Here is an 18,657-nt window from a genome sequence, read left to right as displayed (position 1 = left end):
GCGTGCCGCCTTTGGCACACGTGCCGCAGGTTGCCGACCCCTGGCTTAGAGAGACAGAGACCAGGGGAAAGCTGGACAGCAAGGGCCTGATCCTGGCACACCCACAACACTCCATGACTCTAGCAAGCAATGCAGGATCAGGCCCCAGGTGCCTCTTTAGCAGCTGAGAGAGCAAGCCCCATGGGGCATTTCGGGGTGCTATTCTGCACTGACCCTTGAGAGTTTAGTGGCTCAGATGCTCTTGCAGCCAGCAGAACCACGCCTGTCCCGAACCCGGGAAGGGAGCTGCAATTGGAAGTGTCTTGCTTTGGGGGGGGAAGGAGTGGGGAGGAAGAATCTCCTATGCAATGGTCCCCTTGGTGCATAGACTAATTATTCATAGGAGCATATTTGCATGTATGGGATTAATTGGGAGCCGTTTGAAGACACCTAAATGTGTTTAAACACGCCAAACCATTTTGGGACAGTTGCCTAGCCAGCCCTCTGAATTGCTCATACCTACTCTTTTGGGTCTGGCGTTAGCTTCTGGAGGACCCAAACCCTCCTCAAGACGAATGAGCATGGTTATTGCTGCCAATGTCTTTTGATAGCAGCCCCTGCCCCCAGGCAGGTGCTTGGGGTGCACATCACTACAGAACAATAACCCCATGAGCATTTCCACCCTCCTAATGCTCAAACAAATGGAGGGGGCTGACGCCGGGACATGGGAGTGGAGTGGAGGTAAATACACACTGCACAATGTGCCGGAGGGAACCACCAGGCAACGGAGCCAGCCACATAGGCCAGCTGATCCCCCAGGGACCAGAGCCAGTTTACCGGGTGTAACCCACTGATCGCTGCATTGTGAATCCCTCTCTGTGCCCCCAGCCACAGCAGACTGCAGTCTTGGATTGCTCCTAGCTAGAAGGGTTAGTCCCTTAGCTCAAGCCGTAGCTGCCCATGTTCTCTGCTCAGTTCAGTCCCTGCTGGTGATCAAGAGGACAGCTGTTTCCCTGGGAAGCGCTGGGAGGCTGCAGAGATGGCCCAGCCCAACAACAGAGTAGCTCCTGCCCATGGGAGGGATGATGCTGGAACCCCTAGTGGATGGTAGGTGAGTGCAGCGCCCTGTTATGCCACCGCTTACGGAGGAGGCATCAGTATTGCCAGGGCCTGTGATGCTGAAGGCTTTCCAAGCAGCCTGCCAGCATCTAGGCTGCCCAAGGTAAGCCAGGCAGGGTGGGTGCGATAGGATCACACAAACGCGCTGTGACTCCTACATTCTGGACAAGAGAACACAATGCCCAGCCACAAAGGAGCACCAGGGCCGGAGCGGAGGGGCACCAGGCAGCCAGGATGGAGCCAGTGTATGTGGCACAACTCAAGAGAAGCCACCTTTGAAACGAGTCCAACCTGTGGCATGCCACCGAAAGGGCCTGCTTGAAAGCGACACTCAGATTAGTAACCCTGACTGGGCCCCTCTGTCGGCAGAGACGCGAAGGAGGAGCCAGCCTTCTCATATCAATGCCCTTTGCCCAGCAGCAGAGCTCCTCTTGGCTGGGGCTCGGAAGGAGGTAGCTTAGATGCATGCAGCTTGTGAGATCATCCCAATGTCCCTCCAGGGCAGGGACGGCTCCTGCAGAGGAGGGACTGGAGAGATCCCAAGGGAGTATTCCACTGTGCCCATGACCGGGGCTTGGCCTACACTAGAAATGTTACCTTGTGCTGAGAGCAGGGGTCAGTGACGGTTCAGTGCACTCAGCGCACGTGCAGACTGGGCCTGGCCACACTGAGCTCAGCAACGTATCAGAGATGCGTGGCTCCAGCCGTGCCAACCCCAGTTCTCCAGTCCGGGGTGTCCTGGGCTAGGTTTGCTGCTGACCCGGTGCTGGTACACAGTCATTTTCTTAGTGTAGACAGGGGCTAAGAGTTTAGACTACAACCCACACCTGCCAACCCTGACCCTGGGGCCAAGCCAGGCCACCCCAGCAGGCAGCCAGGTTAGTGAAACTCCACTGGGCGACGTTCACCCGTTGGGACTCTGCTGTGTTTGGCAGCAGCAAGAATTCACGGAAATGACCTCCCCCCAGGGTTTGGTTTTAGCCCATCCCCAGTCCTCCACCTGCCTGCCCTTTTCAGATCGTCCCCCCCTGGGGCAGGGGATTGTGTCAGTCTGGGTTTGTGCAGCACCCAGTGCAGTGACACTCTGGTAGCCCCAGTCCCAGTGTTACTATTGACAGTAGCTGTGCTCCTGCCCGAGGGCCGCGCGGCGTCACTGACTGCTGTCCGGGGACCTGGCGAGTAGGTTCTGAGGATGAAGTGGCGATTGGAACCGTCAGACTGTGACGGACACTAAGACAAGCCTTCCCTGCTCTCTCCCCTTCTCACTCACTGTCCCTCTGCCCCCCTGTGGGGAGCCCTGCTAAGCAGAGCACCAAAGGGCAGGGTGCTGTGCTGAGGAAGGCCAGGCTTAGGGCAAGGGCTCCAGATTCACATTGCACAGGGGAGTGCTGGGCTATGGGGCCTTTTGCCACTAGGTCCGTGGTTCAAGTTCAGCTCAGCCTGGGCATGAGGAATGATTTTACCCCCGGATGGTTCTTTGCTGGCCTGTGTGACGTGACCGCACACGTCCTGGTGGCCTCGTCACAGAACACACCCTATCTTGTCAGAACAAGCCTGAGCTCCTTCCCACGCTGCCCCTGCAGGTCAGGGTGGAGGCCAGGCAGCGTGGGGGAAGCCAGCAGTGCCCCTGCCCTGGCTGGACCTGGCCTACAGTGAAATAGGGAGGCTCAGTCGCAGGGCTGTCAGTCTGGCACCTGTCGCTCATGTTAAAGTCTAAGGAGAGGAAAGACGGCACCTCCGATTACACACCTGTTCAGGTAAGGTGATCTATACAAATATCCCGTCGCTGGGGCTGGAACAGCCTGGCAAAGGACCAGCAGTGAGTCAATAGCAAGAGGGTTTCATGAGCTGCAGGTAAAGGACTCTGGAGTAGTCTCCCATGCAGAACCCCATCGTCTCTTGTAAATCCAGGGCAGACTTTTCACCGCTAACGAGCTGGAAACAAACAACCCTACTGAGCTGCAGGCTTTGCGGCCCCTTCGAACTGCTACGTTCCGTTCGGGATCCCAAACACGGGGCTGAGTCCTGGAACCTTTTCTTCCTGCAACTTAAACTCCACTGGAGACTTGCTGGAGAAACAAACTCCTGGCTAGGGCCAGATCCTCAGCTGGTGCAAAGCGGTGCAGCCTCATTGAAGTGTGGGCTGGTCATTTAAGCCCATGGAGTGCCCAGTTTGCACTCCAGGGGCTTGTCATGGGGCTAGTGATACTCAGCCACCTGGGTGAGATGCTTGAAGACCCTCACGTCTGCACTCTCATTTTTACATGGTCTATACCCCAGACCTTCCTCTCTCCCCCTTTCCCCGCAGGGCCTCCTAGGTGGAAGCAATAACGCTCACATTCCAGCTCAACTTCCCAACCCAGTGACTTCTGAGTGGGCTTGAAATTAGGCAAAATGGGTTTCCCCTCCCTGGCCAAGTACAGCTTCTCGCCTGACATTTCCTGCTCTGACACTTTTGTTACACCGACTGCTTCCTCATGGGATCATTACCGGCCTTCATGGCACCGTTTATTCCCCAGTGCTAGGAGAGGGCTGGGTCCCAAATGACACCCCCATCATTAGCCTTTGTTAGACAAGGGCGTCTCCATCCCTCCCAGTTCCCTGGTGATCACTTGGTCCTGTGACGTGCTGCTCTGCGGAAGAGCAGGCTGTGATGAAACCATCTGGTCCCTAATAGATGAGTGTCTAGCCTATGCTTAATTAACTTTTGATGGCAATACTGCAACGTCCCTTATAATACAGCTGTCATCATTTTTCTAATAGCATTTTTAATATAATATAGAAAATGGCCTTTAAAAATAAATTTTTACAAAAATGTTTCATTTGCTTGGAATTTTCCATTTTTCAAGAATTTTGTTTTGTTTCATCATTTGCAGTTTGGATTGGTCACCTTAGTCACATGATGCTTTAAAAAAACCATTTTTTTTGGTGGGGATATAAAAACCAGGGCATTTTGATTATGAAGTGTTGAAAATGTGTGTTAGACAATTCTAATTTTAAAAGTGAAAAAATGTCAAGGAAAAAAGTCAGGAAATTTAGAAAAAAGCCAATTTCAAAAACCACAGGAACAAAACCATCTTCAACGTTTTCCCCAACTTTCGCAATTTTTAATTTTTTTTTTTTGCCCAGGTCTGTCCCTTTGCAGCTTATTGTCTAGTTATTACTTTTGCTTAGAAGAAGAAAGCTTTTCCTGAGTTGGAATCCAAAAGATCTCAGCCAAGATTTTCAAAAATGGGGACTAACATCCAGCTCCTAAATCCTTAGGCACCTAAATAAGTGACAGGGTTGCCAATTGTGCCAAACCCCCATGGTTTCCAGTGTAGACAATCACAGAAACACATGACCAGAAGGGATCTTGAGAGAGGTCACCAAGACGGGCAGGACAGAGTAAACCTAGACAATGGGAGCTGTTGACTGCTCAGAAGCTTTGAAAATCAGGTTGGTGGCTATGGATGGATTTCGGAGCACCCATGTCTGAAAGCGTTGGCTGCGGAAACATGGGTTCTGGTCACAGCTCTGTAAAATTCTGCTCACAACACTTGCCTGCCTTTGTGAAGTCTCTGGATGCAGAGCGTCTAAAAAAGCAAAGGCCGGCAGTTCAGTGGGGCACTTACCCATTTATGGAACTTCAAGCACACGAGTAGCCCCACTGAAGTCAATGAGTCATGGACTTCCATTTAGACAGGCTTAAATATCTTGAATGAGATGAAAGCTTTGTGGCTCATCAAAAGATGGGGCTTTCACCAGCCCAGCGCCCCCTGGCACCATGCTAGGGCATAGAGTCAGGAGTAACTTGTACAGAAGACAGTGGCTCACCAAACCACTTCCAGCCATGCTCTAAGGTTTCCTCAGAGCTCTGCCATTCACCTACTGACCAGGTGACCATTACCCACGTGGGCTAGGGAGAGGCTGTATAATGTCAGCACCAACATCAGGGAAGAGCTGACCTTCTGGGCACTTGCAGTGGACAGACATGGGGTGAGGAGAGGGCTGAGGCAGAAGGGAGATTAAAGGATGGGAGCCTCCATGTCCCCTGGGTGTCCTTTGAAGGGGGTGCTAGCCACTCCTCGCCTCTTTCCCGGGACAAAGCTAGTGACCCACTACCCAGCCCCAGCTAGCAGAACATCCATGGGGCAGCTCTTAGAGGCTGTGACAGACATAAAGGAAACGGGCTGGTGTCTCCTTGTTACACAATCCCCAGACACGCGATTCAGGGTGTGTGTATGGGTGGTGGTGGGGGGTGTGTGTGTGCCACTCAGTCCAAGTGGCAGCTACATCACAGAGCCTTCCAGGAAAGCTCAGGACATAAGTGCTGGGACAAATTGCCTATCACTCCTTGCCCATGCAGCGCTGCAGGCCCCTAACCTCTGGTATCTGTGAGGTGGCTCCCTACCACGAGTTCTGCACTGCAGGGAGCCCGGCGTGCGGCTGCTGTGGGACCAGAACCATCCCCAGGTGCGGTGGACAGCCATGCCAGGGCAGAGCTGGGGGCGGGGGCTGGGTGGTAAGATGCGAAGGGGACGCTTGGAAAGGGAGTTTGCTGAGCAGGGCGGAGGGGGCTCATCACACCTGGTGGATGGCAGTTTGCCAAGAGGAGCTAAGCCTGGCTATGAACTGTAGCTAGTAGGAGAGAGTGGGGAATGTGCTGGAAGGAGGTGACTAGCAGACCCCCCTCCAATACAAGTGCAGAGGCAGCGTGGTTAGAGCTTAGGAGCCAGGAGTTCTAATCCTGGCTCTGACACGGAGATCTTGGGCGAGTGACTCGGTTCCCCCATCCCGTGTATTCTTTGCCTACCTTTATATGATACCCCAGCCCATTAAGAGCCCAGGCACCTGCTCCTTGACCCTATAGAAGAGTCTCTCCAAGACCTGACAGTGCGAGCACCCGGAAGGCTGGCCTCCTCCCCAACACCGCATAGGGTGGGAGGGAAAGAAATGTCCCCTTTGTTAGTGCCCCGCAGTCCTACCTTCACTCCCCAGGACCAGCCTCTGGTCCTTGGCCAAGCACCTGCTGACTCCTTTCCATAGCCGCTAGCAGCCACTTACTCTCTGCCTGAGCCCTGGCCTTTTATCCCAGCTGTTGCCAGTCCACCACTTAGTCACAGCTGGGGAAGTAAGTAACCCTTTGTGGCTGCTACACTGTGAGGTTTATACATCACAGAGGGCCTTTGTCACCCTTCCAGAAAAAGGCCAGAACACCCCTCCCCCCTCCCACCACTGGAGAGATTCCCTCCCTGCAGGAATTCCCACTGGGCTGCACTGGGGCTGCAAGTGGTGATTACCCCTCTGGGGGTGTAGGATCTAACAGCCTGGGAGGTGCAGTGCGGAGAGTCCGGTCATGCTGGGCCGGGGAGCCACGGGAACGAATACCTGTTTTGTGAGGCCATGTTGTCAAGGCTGTATCCCTACTTTGAACTTTAGGGTACAAATGTAGGGGCCTGCATGAAAACTTCTAAGCTTATCTACCAGCTTAGCTCTGGTCCGCTGCCACCATCTTAAGAATTCCCTCCCTGGGAAGCCTTGAGAAACCTTTCACCAATTCCCTGGTGAATACAGATCCAAACTCCTTGGATTTTAAACAAGGAGAAATTGACCCTTCCCCCCTCCTTCCTTTCACCAACTCCTGGTGAATACAGATCCAAACCCCCTTTGGATCTTAAAACAAGGAGAAATTGACCCTTCCCCCCTCCTTCCTTTCACCAACTCCTGGTGAATACAGATCCAAACCCCCTTTGGATCTTAAAACAAGGAGAAATCAATCAGGTTTTTAAAAAGAAGGCTTTTAATTAAAGCAAAAGGTAAAAATCATCTCTGCAAAATCAGTATGGAAAATAACTTTACAGGGTAATCAAACTTAAAGAGCTCAGAGGAATCCCCTCTGTCTTAGGTTCAAAGTATAGCAAACAAGATAAGCACTCTGGTAAAAGGTACATTTACAAGTTGAGAAAACAAAGTAAATCTAAGACGCCTTGCCTGGCTTTTACTTACAATTTTGAAATAAGAGAGACTTGTTTAGAAAGATGGGGAGAACCTGGATTGATGTCTGGTCCCTCTCAGTCCCAAGAGCGAACAACCCCTTAAACAAAGGACACACACAAAAACCTTTCCCCCCCCCAAGATTTGAAAGTATCTTGTCCCCTTATTGGTCCTTGGGGTCAGGTGTCAGCCAGGTTACCCGAGCTTCTTAACCCTTTACAGGTAAAAGGATTTGGAGTCTCTGGCTAGGAGGGATTCCATAGCACTGTACACAGGAGAGCTGTCACCCTTCCCTTTATAGTTATGACAGGGGGTGTAGGATCTAACAGCCTGGGAGGTGCAGTGCGGAGAGTCCGGTCATGCTGGGCCGGGGAGCCACGGGAACGAATACCTGTTTTGTGAGGCCATGTGGTGCAGTGCGTGTTGTGTCACGTGGCGAGCCCACATTACTCTGTGATGTGACACCCCTTTGATGAGGCCATATCTGCCCTCCCCATGCAGCCCGTGGAGGACTGTCCCCATTATTGAGGGCGGGAACAAAGCATCTCTTTCTGAACCACGCCATCCCCCCACTTCCACCCGCACCCCCGCCTGGAACGTGCTGCATTCAGGTTCCTAGCCACGGCAACTGAGATGTTTCACCATGCACAGGTATCTACCAAGGTTCCCCAGCGGTCAGTCCTGAGTGTGGTACTAGTCAATCCTTTCATTAATGACTTGGATACTGGAGTGGAGAGGATGCTTGTAAAATTTGCAGATGACACCAAGCTGGCAGGGATTGCTACCGCTTTGGAGGATTGGCTTCGAATTGAAAAGGACCTTAACAAATTGAAGATTTTTTGTTAAATCAGCATGATGAGCTTCACCAAGGACAAATGCAAAGTACTGGACTTAGGACGGCAAAATCAAGTGCACAACTACAAGATAGGGAATAACTGGCTAGGTGGTAGCACTGCAGAAACAGATCTGGGGGTTACAATGGATGACAAATTAAATATGAATCAACACCACGATGCAGTTGTGAAAGGCTAACATCATTCTGGGGTGTGTTTACAGGGGTGTCATATGTAATTGTCCTGCTCTACTCGGCACTGGTGGGGCCTCAGCTGGAATTCTGAGTCCAGTGTTGTGCACCATCCTTAAGGAAAGATGTGGCTAAACTGGAGAGAGTCCAGAGGAGAGCAACAAAAATGATAAAAGGTTTAGAAAACCTGAGCAATGAGAAAAGTTAAAAAACGTGGGCGTATTTTGTCTTGAGAAAAGAAGACTGAGCAGGGACTGGATAACAGCCTTCAGATGTGTTAAAGGTTGTTATAAAGAGGATGGGGATCAATTGATCTCCCTGTCCATTGAAGGTAGGATGACAAGTAATAGGCTTAATCTTCAGCAAGGGAGCTTTAGGTTAGATATTAGGAAAAGCTTTGTAACGATCAGGGTAGTTAAATAGGCTTCCAAGGGAGGCTGTGGAATCTCCATCATTGGGGTTTTTAAGAAGAAGTTGGACAAACACCTGTCCAGGATGGGCTAGGTTTATTTGGTCCTGCCTTAGTGCGGGGGGCTGGACCTGATGTCCTCTCGAGGTCCCTTCCAGCCCTGCATTTCTGTGATTAACCCCCAAGCCGTTTCAGCTCTGCTGGCATGTGAGAGACAGATGTGGTGGGTGTGGCTGGTTGGCTGGGTGGAGTCCCTGGCCTCAGGGGGAGGCTCCAACTCCTCTCATCAAGTCTGCACCTGTGTCTGGGTGTCACAGGCAGAGAGGTATCCTCACTTCCCCTCTCACACATCAGGCAGAAACAGAGGAGCAATGGGTGTGGATGGGCCCTGCAAACCACTTCACCCGCTACACCCATCAATGCTACATTCCCCCTTCTCCCGACACCCATCAATTCAATTCCGTATTCGCTCTGCTCAGACACCAGTCTGCCCCCTTCCCCCAACTCTCATCAATTCATTAGTCTCTCCTCTACCCAGCCCCCATCAATCCACTACTCCCTCCACCCCCGTCTGCATTCTCCATCTCCACCCAGACCCCAGGTGGGGGCTTGTGTCACGGAGTCCCCGGGCGATGCTCTGGAACTGCTCCCCAAAAAGCCAGTCAGGACTTTGGGGAGCCTCCTCTCCCTCGGAGCAGACTGTTTTCAGGGCAAGAAGCTCACACGGCTTCACCTCCTGGGTCTCTCCTTGGAGCATTCAGCATATGCCCCTCCGTGCGCTTCCCACAGCGAGTCCACCCAGGCGGGGTCCCGGGGAAGCCAGAGGGTCCTGCACCCCCCACTTCGCAGTCAGACGTGACTCTCAGCCAGCCAGTAAAACAGAGGTTTATTAGATAACAGGAACTCGGTCTAAAACAGAGCTTGTAGGTACAGAGAACCGGACCCCTCAGCCGGATCCATCCTGGGGTCCCGTGAGCCAGACACCCCAGTCTTCTGCCCTCCCTCCTAGGCTAGCCCCCAGTCAGCTCCAAACTGAAACCCCCTCCAGCCCCTCCCCTTCTCTGCTGAGTTCCTTTCCCCGGGCCAGGAGGTCACCTGACCTCTTTGTTCTCCCACACCTTTAGCATCCCCTTGCAGGGGGGAAGGGCCTGGCCATTAGTTGCTAGGCGACAGAGGGTCGGTCAGAAACTGAGGCACCCACACAGTATTCAGAGGAAACATTAAGAACAGTCCCACTTCATCACAGCTTGTCACATCCTCATCAGCTGGCTCAGCTCTGCCCTGGGTCTGGGCTTTCCGGGCCAGCCTCTTCATTTCCAGCTGGGGCACTACAGTGCGACGGTCACCCAAGGACTGCGGGGATGGGAGCCACGCCCTTGAAAGGTCATTAGATATTTATAATGCAGCAGGGCCCCATTGCCCCTAGGCCCTGTACAAAGGTGCAGTAAGAGACCCCAGGAGCTGGCACCCTACGGAGCGCTGGAGCCTCTCTCTGTGTGATAGTTTCCCCTGCACCACAGGCAGTGGTGGGATCCACACAGGGAGTCAGGCATGGCAATGCAGAGCCCTTTGCTCCACACGACAAACTGATGTGGGCATAGCTACGTCACTGGGGGGGGGGTGGGGGTGGGGTGGAACACCCATCCCCCGAGCAACGCCAGGAGCGACTGAAACTCTCTAAAAGCGTGGGGGGGGGGGGGCCCATGGGTGCCCAAACTGTGGTCCCATCCCCCACACTGCCCCTTCTCCCCAAGCCCCTGCCTTCATGCCATCCATTCCCTCCGAGGCCCAGCCCTCATGTCGCCCCTTTTCCCTGAGGCCCCGCCCTCACACCGCTTCTTCCCCCGAGGCCCCTCCCCCTCCCCCACAAGTCCCCGCCCCTTTGTCCCCCCAAGACCCTGCCCCCGTTTACTCCTCTCCACTCCGTTGCTCGCCCTTAGGGCCAGTAAAAAGTGATGGTGCCATGGCCCCCTGGACCACCCCATTCCAGCGCCCCTGAGCAACGCAGTTACACTGACCTAAGCCCCGGTGTAGTCAGTGCTACGTTGGTGGGAGAGTGTCTCCCATGGACAGAGCTACCGCCTCTCGGGGAGGAGGAGGCGTACCTACGCCGACAGACAAGGCTCTCCCGTTTTCACTACGTGCCACAGCGGTGCCGCTGCCGCACTGTCATTGCAGACAAGCCTGGAGCAGCGCAGCACCTAACTTACAGGAGCCTAGAAAGTCGCAGGACCACCCCTGTGAGTCACAGAGCTGAGTTAGGGCTGTAGGCTCTCTCTACAACAAATGAAGGGACAGGGGCACCTTACACTGCCAGGGCCAGCCACAAACGCCAGCACACTCAGTGAGGAGCTGCCTAACCCAGCCAATGGGAGATGCCTATGGGAGGGGTGCGTGCTAAGCCCTGCCCCTCTCATGGAGTTAGGCGCCTGTCAGCGTAGCGATCCATGAACCAGGTGACTTAGGCACCTAAGTTGCTTTCGGAGGGTGGGACTTAGGCACCTGCCTCATGCCACACAAAGCAGCCGGAGGAGGTGCCATCGCCGCCCACCTGAGAACGTTCAGCCCTGTGGTGAGTGCACTTGCCTGGGGTGCGGGAGCCCCAGGGTCAATTCCCCCCTCTCTGCCAGGGGGGTGAAAGGATATGGACAGGGTCCCTCACCTCTCAGGAGAGGGCTTGAACCGCTGAGCTTGGGGATATTCTGGTGTGGGGCTTGCTCGGTCTCGCCTGCGGAATCTGTTCCACTGAGGAGAAACACTGAACGAGTGGTTGGAGGAGGGCAGACCTGGCCCAGCTGGTGCCCTAGCCGCCGGGGTCCAGAGCTTTCTGCCTCACGCCCGATGGCTATTGCACTGTGGGTAAACACAGCCAGTGGGCCAGAGAGAGCTTTGTGGATCATGGAGGAGCCAAAACGGGAACTTGGGGGGGTGACGAAGTTGGGGATTTTTGTAGTGTGTTACATGAATAGTGTGTGCGCGCCTCAGTTTTCCTGTGTGCTGCATGTTTAACAAAGTGGTCAGAGAGGTTTGTTGTTGCAGAGGACCAGGTGTGACCTCATCTAGCAGCTGGGAACCCCGGACAACGGCCTGGAGATGGGGGACCCTAACAACTGGTGACTAAGAGGCCCACCCCAGCTTGGCAGTCAACTGGTTTTGGCCAGTGGAGGACAAAGGACTGAGGAGAGAGGACCCCGTGACCTGTTTATCTGGGACGGAAGACAAAGGACAGGGGGGAGCTGTTGGGGGAGATGATATAGGATGATCGGCTGGAAAGAGGGGGCTGCTGGACTGGAGAGAGAGCGCAGCCAGAGCCCACCTGGGTGCAGGACAGACCTAGATGTACTGTGCTGAGGGAGGCCAGGCCTGAGGACCCAGAGAGTTTCCTGTGCTGGGTTCAGATGCTCAATAAACCCTCCTGTTTTACGCTGGCTGAGAGTCTAGAGAACAGGGTTGCATTATTTTCTCTGGGAGTAGAGGCCCCGGGGGTCCAGAGCGAGTGGATTCCCAGAGGGGGCCCACGGCGAGAGACAGGCGTGCTGAAGGCTCAGAGATGTGCGGTTCCAGGAGGTGGAGGGGCCTATGGCTTAACCCCTGAGAGAAAGTGGACCGCTGAGAAGGGCTGTCGCACTGAAGGGAGTTCCTCCCAGGGACCGTACAGAGCTGGGAGAGAGCACGAGTCCTGAGAGTCCGTGACAGGGGGCCTATACCTGAAACTTCGGTGCCTAAGGGTACATCTACATACTGCAAAAAACCCCTGTGGCTAGGAGTCTGTCCCAGAGCCTGGGTCACTGACTTGGGCTTGTGAGGCTCATGCTACGGGGCTAAAAACAGCAGAGTAAACGTTCCACTCGGGCTGGAGCCCGGGCTCTGAACCCAGCAAGTGGGGTGGGTCTCAGAGACTGAGCTCCAGTCTGAGCCCAAATATCTCCACTGCTATTTTTAGCCCCATAGCGTGAGCCCGAGTCACTTGACCTGGACTCTGAGACCACTGTGGGGTTTTTTCTGCAGTGAAGATATTCCCCATTACCTTAGTGGATCCCATCCTTAGTTACTAACCGCACATTTGCTGCACAGTAGCCTGAAAAAGCCTAAGGTGCAAAGGCGAAAACCATCAGGAGCAGAAGACATTAGGGCATTTCAGAAAGGAGAATAATCCGGCTCCAGCAAAGCATTGCAGCACATGAAGTCAATGGGGCGACTCACGAGCTTCAAGTTAAGCATGTGACTACATGTTTTGCTGAGCTGGGGCCGACTGCCAGCTGATGGCAACATCAAGACTTAATCAAAACCTAGTGCAAGATCCAAAGGAACAAATCTGGGCCAGTAACGCTTATCACAGGGCTGGGGCTGGAAATGCTGTCAGTGGGTGTTATTATACAGTATGGCCTGGCTGGAATTAGTTGGGTACCTGCTGTTCCTGTGTCTCCATACGCTAACAGGGAAACACCAAGCAAGGAGGGAATGGTTAAAGAGCTCTTTTTTCACAATTTATTTATGATCTCCCATCTAGGGAGAGAGTCCCTGCATGGGGAGAGCCAGTGGGAAGGGCTGTCTGCTGACACAAGCCCGGGGATATACGGCAAAAAGTTTCTTTCCAAAGGAAAACCATTGGCGAAGCATCTTTTCCTGCACTAGGAGGAGGAATTTGCTGTGGCTGCTTCTCTTTTGCTTTCCTAAACACAGCAGCTCAAAGCAGCCGGTGAGTGCCCCCTTAAAGCTCTGTTTGGGCCCTTGGGGGTTTCTTGCTGATGAATAAAAAAGGCTGAAGCGTGAATTATTTCTGCTTGGTAGGGTTCATACATTAGAAGTATCAAGATTTGTATCTCCTGGTTTTGGGGAAGGACATCTGGGAGGTCTCAGGGCTGTTGAAAAGGGGGCATTGAGACTTTACCACAGATGGCTTTTCCCCAAGAGGCTGACAGGTCTTTGGGACAAAGCAGTTAGAGACATTTTAAACAGTTCAATTATCCCTCTCGGTTGCTCAACTTACCCCCTCCCAGCTCTTGTAATGTCACCAGAGAGACGGGGCTTGACTTTTTCCATGTATCCCCTCTGCCCCCCCCCATTTTTAGCCAAAGAGGGGCATGAGCCCAGTGTTTTGTTTCGGTCACTTTTACCAGAGGACACATATGCCTTGTTAAGTGGCGATCTTGGTAGTTAACACTTAGGGTACGGCTACAGGATTAGAGCTTGGTTCCCCAGCACATTGGTCTCCCATTCCTAGGCTCTTCCTGGTAGCCCAAAGGGGCTGGGAGAAGAGCACAGAGGCTTCCCAGACTGGTTCTGCAATGAATAAGGAGGGGAGAGGATGCGGATCAGTGGGAGTCCCTCCTGCATGGCTCCCCAAAGTCAGGGTCTCTCACCCTCTCTCAACAGCAGCTGCACATTGTCTTGTCACTGGTTTGGGTCAGCCCCTAATTTACAGTCTGGGAGGAGCACCAGGATCTGGGGAAACACCACGGATGTAAGACCACATTAAACACTTGCCTAATAGCACTGTTCCACAAAACACTTTGTGCCATTGCCTGCGGGACAGCGACTGGGAGGTGGCATATGTGCGACTGAGAAGGAGAGAGGAGGTGTCCCTGAGACAACGTCGCAGGTAAACCACAGCCAGTGCTTAACGTGTGCCAGGACTTGCCAGGGCTGAGCCCCGGCATCATTAGGCTTGGCAGTTCATAGCCCCGGCACCTCTGGGCTTGCCACATCAGTTATGAAAATAAAACAATTGTTTGAGCCCCAGCACCTCTTTCATTACAGATTAAGTACTGACCACAGCCCACGCTGGAAAAGCTCTGAGCACCCCCTCTTCTGCTGCACTGGGTGGGGAGCGTGTGAAGTAGCTGAGCTCTCTGAGGCAGGGACTGTCTTTTTGTGCAGCGCCAAGCACCATGGAGCCTTGATCCATGAGCAAGGCGCCTAGGCACTCCCACAGTACAAACACACAACAACATTTGTGCAGTGCTTTGACCACGTGAAACTCTGTGTAAGCACCAAGCAGAGCTGCTTGACGCGTTTGGTTCTGAAACTTTTTTTCATCAGTTAATGGCCTTTTCCCCCCTAAACCAGAAAAGATTCTACTCGTTAGAAATTTTTCACTTTTGATTATAATCAAATTTTGAAACATCTGTTTTCTCCCCCTGTCCCTTGTTGCCAATAAATGCAACAGAATGAATAACAGCCATTGCGGAGGGTGGGAGAGGGAAGTACTGTCTCTCTCCCTCGATTTTCCCTTTTCCCATCTAAAACTTTTCCAAAGAGGAAAGAGTTTGCCAAAGCAACAGAGGGGAAAAAGGGGAAAATGAAAAAGCTAAGAAAAATACCATGGGCATGATTCCTTCTATTGCAGTCAGTGGCAAAAGGGGTGTGGGTGTATAAAATCAATATAGAAATTTCAAAAAAATTCCATTTGAAAAAGTCAAACAATATTTCTGTTGGCGGTAGAGCCAAGCTTTCGAGCTTCTGGGGGCTTTTCTTCAGGTCTGGGAAAGGTACTCAGAACGCATCAGCTTTTTCCAGACCCGAAGAAGAGCTCTCAAAAGCTTGTCTCTCTCACCAACAGAGGATGGTCTGATAAAAGATATGACCCCACTGATCTTGTCTGTCTCATATCCTGTGACCAACACGGCTACAACAACACTTCAAACAGCAACTGTTTAGTAAACGATGTAAAAAAAAAAAAAAAGGCTCAATTTTGGAAGAACAAGAACTTGGAAATTTCAAAGTTTGTCCCAAAGCAGCTTCCCCTTTGTCCAACCTGCCCCACTGCCCAGTGTTAGGTGATGGTACCACCGCCCCCTGCAGGAAACTCAGCAGGCGGAGGGAAGGAGGAGGAGCCCGCCAGTACTGCAGGGAGCACAGCTGGTGGGCCTTGGTGACATAAATTGATAGCAGTAGGACACGTTACGATCACAGGAGCTGCTAGGCTGGATCAGACCATCTGCCCAATATCCTGTCTGAAACTGACCAGCTGCTTCAGAGCAAAGTGCAAGAAACTGCAACAGATGGTTCTGGATTCACGTGCCTGTAGGTGAACATTTTTCCTAGCCTTCACCTGTTTGAGGCCATGCCCTGCAGCTTGCAGGTTTCTACCCTTCTCCTCAGTGAGGGAGCTCTCACCCCAGCCCTGGACCACAGGCTGGAACCTCCTACCAGCAGCAGCTGGAGCTAAAGGACAGGGAAACCTAGAAGGAAGTGGTTGCCTTTGAACCTGCTGCTGAATGGAGTCTGGAGCCTGTGCACCTCGCCTCCTGCTCCGCCCAGCAGATTGTGCAGAGCTGTCAGGAAGCTAAGTGCAGTCCGCGTGGTTAGTAGAACAAGCCTGTCTTCCTTGAAGTGTTGTCTGAGTCACTCTCGTCACACCCCTGGGAATCAGGATACCACCCGCCCTGGGGACAAGGGAGCCTGGAGCAGCGGGCTGGGAGTCAGGACTCGGGGTGCTGTTCTTAGAGCTGTCAGTGACTTGCTGGGGGGTCTTGACAGTGGCACTTGCCTTCTCTGTGCGTCTGGTTATGGGGACAGTAACCCTGAGCTGGCTGCCGGGGGGGCTCAGGCTGCTGCTTATAAAGCACTGCCAGGCCGTGGGTCAAAGCTGCCATGTGAGCAGTTTTCAGGGCTGAGACAATATATGACCCAGTGTAAGCCAGGATCTGCCCCGGCAGGCAGCCATGTCAGACCCTACAGAAATCAAAAGCTGGAGGCACATGGTACTGACTGCCCTTTGGGGGGCCCGGGGACTCATCCACTGGAGCACGGCTTGACCTCGTGCCCATGGGCCCCCCACACTTGGAGAAGTCTCAGGGCAATGTGTGGGCATGGAAGATGCTCACCCACCTCTCTGCACAGCGGGGTCACAGGAGCTGAAGCAGGACTCCCAAAGGCAGCCCTGGTACAGCACACGGTCATCTTGCCCCGGCAGGGATGCGGGCTCTGAGCCACATGCCCACATAGGACCTGACCCCCTACTCACAGCAGGCTAACCCCAGGAATGAAGCCAAGGAGGTACCCAGGAGTGAGGGGAGACTCTGATGCCCAGGAAGAGCTAGAGAGCCCCCCCACACGGTGCAGCCCCACCCCTGCTGCTCTGCCTGCGTGGAGCCCAGCCCGTCTCTGCTCAGCCTCAGGGACTCCCCGGGGTGGCGGGGGGTTGCAGACGTCAATCCAGCAGGCATTGCGGCCGGGGACAGGTTTAGTCAGAGCTCCCATTCCCTGCTCCCCCTGGGGTGAGGTGGAGCACGCAGTGGGCGAGGCTGTGCAAGGGGCCGCTCCCCTGCCAGCCCACACTTGCTGACTCAGCACGGGGAACCCATTGCCCCAGCCACTGCGGGATTCATGTTTAAAGGGCCAGCGGGGCCACTCTGAAGCATGGCAGGATTTTAACTGCCAACTCCCAAGCTGCTCAGGCTCCCACTGGTAGTGGGCAAAGGGGATGGGGAGATGCTGTCGCTTGGCTGCTCCGCTGCAGTTTGAGTCTGTCCCAGCACCTCTCCCCGCAAATGCACATTGACATCTGGCTCCCCTCTCTAGCTAGGCAGACGTGAGCTGGGGCGGGGACCAGGGCAGGAGCTAGGACCTGCGGCGTTCTGCTCCTGGCTCCCGTCCTTTTTTGCCAATAAATGCAACAGAATGAACAACAGCCATTGCGGAGGGGGACAACCTTAGTCAAGTCACTGCGCCCATCAGTCATATAGAGATGATCAGAGTAAGTTCCTTAGCTCCCAGGAGCTGCTAACGCTTCCTCAAGCCCTGGGAAGCTGACGAGGGGGCGTTATAACTAATCTACAAACACTGCGTCAGGGACACCAACTGCTGTGAATTTACTGGTGCTAAACGGACCAGAAGCAGCCCTCTCTCCTCCCCCCAACTCAAAGCCCTTCTCTTAGCCTCCTGTCACTGATTTCCCCGCCATGTGCGCACGGTCAGCTGGCAGCTGATTTGAATTCCCTCCGAGTAGATTTGTGCCCGACTCTGCCACACCCAGGGCATCTGCTGCATCCCCTTAACCCCCGCCAGGGCCGAGCTGAGGGATTTGTTAGCACACGCACCTTTTGTCCATGACTTTCTGCTCTCCTGCCTTCTCAGGGCCTGAGAACCTAGATCCCAACCCCCGGCCTGGCCTGTTACCTCAGCACGCTCTTCACCTCTGCTCCGGAGGGATGCCTACAGGCCGAACTGCGCGCGGTGCCGTATAAAACACAGCGTAAGGCACTTCCTGCTCCACAGAGCAGCCAGTGGAGACAGACAACGGGTGGAAGGAGGGGAGAAGTGTTACCCCCATTTCCAAAGGGGGACCGAGGCCCAGAGCGATGTAGGCCCTGTGTTTATACATGCTCGTGCAGGTTCAGTTGAACCCGTGTGGACACACTGATTGCAATTTAAGGGGGGCTTGTTGCAGTTTAGTTTATCCCTGTTCCCATTTGACTTAAGCTGACTGAAATAAAGCCACTCAGACTGGACTAAGGTGGCCATACAAGGGCTTGCACCTGTTTAACCCCTTCGTTTCCACCAGGGAAGCTTTTCTATGTAGACAAGGCCTCAGAGACATATCTGGACAACCTGAGGCAGGGCTGGGAATTGAAGCCAGATCTCCTGGGTCCCAGCCCAGCACCAGAACCACAAGCCCATCCCCCTCCCTGTTTCCTTCCACCCCACCTGTGTCGTGCACAAATGAAAAAAGATTGAAAACCACTGAGCTACTCTAATGCAAATGAGAACAACACATTCTGTCTAGCCCCACAAATAGCAACAATACCTTCTAGCCACACAATCCAATCTAGCTGTGTTTGCAATGCGCCCAGCCCCCGGGTGTTAGAGTGCTAACCATCTGCTGCACCATAGCTCAGCACATGTTCTGAATGGCTCCCCAGCGCCTGGGAATTCACAGAGATCCCTGGGCCATGGCTGCCTCTGGTTTCTGGCTTGCGGTAACGTGGCTGTAAATTGTGTACCGCCTTGTGACATGGCTGAGGATAACTGCCTGCTATTGCTGCCGGTGCCAGGGCTTCTCCTGTTAGATCCAATAGCAGGAGGCTGTGCGCTGGTGTTTAAGGTCCTGGCTTCAAGCCCTGCTAACTCCCGCGAGGCAGGTTACCCGTGCTGGTATTTGCTGGGGAGAGTGGCTGGAAGTTGATAGTCTAGCTGTGCAGCAGCC

This window comes from Emys orbicularis, chromosome 4, assembly GCF_028017835.1.
Source record: "Emys orbicularis isolate rEmyOrb1 chromosome 4, rEmyOrb1.hap1, whole genome shotgun sequence".
Taxonomy (NCBI): Eukaryota; Metazoa; Chordata; order Testudines; family Emydidae; genus Emys; species Emys orbicularis.
Note: the sequence above shows the minus strand (reverse complement) of the source record.